This window comes from Podarcis vaucheri (genome assembly GCF_965113315.1).
Source record: "Podarcis vaucheri genome assembly, chromosome: 2".
NCBI classification, from domain to species: Eukaryota; Metazoa; Chordata; class Lepidosauria; order Squamata; family Lacertidae; genus Podarcis; species Podarcis vaucheri.
The window spans coordinates 4807034-4808301 of NC_138760.1; positions in this window are offsets into that span (position 1 = coordinate 4807034).

Genomic DNA, 1268 nt, shown 5'->3' on the forward strand with positions numbered 1-1268 from the left:
AAAAGAATCCAGCATGGTTTGAGAAATGTTTTTCATCCACAAAACTGTCCAGATACGTTTTTTTTAAAAAATAATAAATTTATTAATGAACTTTTCCTTGATGTGCATCAAACATATAAATGAAGTGCAATACAGTGTTCAAAACACATGCATTAAATATATATATGGAGACGAAGAAAGGGGAAAGTGAGATGTCTTCCAGCCTTAAAAGGCGACAACAGGGATTGAATTGGGGACTTTTTGCTGCTGAGCAAAAACAAACAAACAAACAACCTCTTAGCAGCAGATGTAGATGTAAAGGTAAAGGTACCCCGTCAGTTAGGTCCAGTCGTGGATGACTCTGAGGTTGCGGCACTCATCTCGCTCTATATGCCAAGCAGCAGATGTACCAACCACCGTAAGGTTTTAATGTCATTCTGCCAGTAGCCCCCACCCCAGCTAAGAAAGTAAGAAAAGTGCTGCTGGATCAGCTAAAAGGCAATTCTTATCCAGATGCCAGACATCCAAATGCCTATGGCAAGTCCAAAAGGAGGCAGGGCTTGGGGGCAACAGCTCTCTCCTCACTTGTGAATTCCCACAGCGGGTATTCAAAGGCATAGTGCCTCTGACACTGAAGGTACAGTGCAGCTCTCATTTCTTTCTCTTCTCTCTGGTGCTTATCTGTTCCCAACAATCCTGTGTTAGTACTGAGCACCAACCCATTATTCCAGGCCATGTTACACACATGCACTGAGGTCTCTGAGTCCAGATCGTCAAATTCTCTGTCTTTCATCACATTGCAAGAGAACCATTGCATGCAGGCTGTTCTACTGGGGCTTCATACTGAAGTTAAGCAAATGGCATTTGCAAGATACGTTAGCGAGTTTGCCTGCGACTATCAGTTACAATTTTTCTGTGGTGTTTGGGGGCAGAAACAAGAGCCCACGTTAAAAGTTCCTGCAGGAGACTGAGAGTAGAGACGTGTAATATTTAAAAGCATTGGAAGTGGTTAGAGAGAGGCTCTGCTGCACTTGGCAGCAAACAGTATCACACAGCCATTCCTTTTTTCTTTCTTTATTAAATATATACCATCCTTCATCCACAGACCACAACATAAAAATACAGGATAAAAGCACAAATAAATAGAACCGAAAATCCAAAAACAAAACAGTACACCCCCCACTGTCATCATTAGTCAAAGGAGTGTGGCAGGTTTTCAAAACAATACAAAGGTATTCTACTGCTTACTATAGACAAAAGTCTAACAAGTATACAGTACATATCATAGT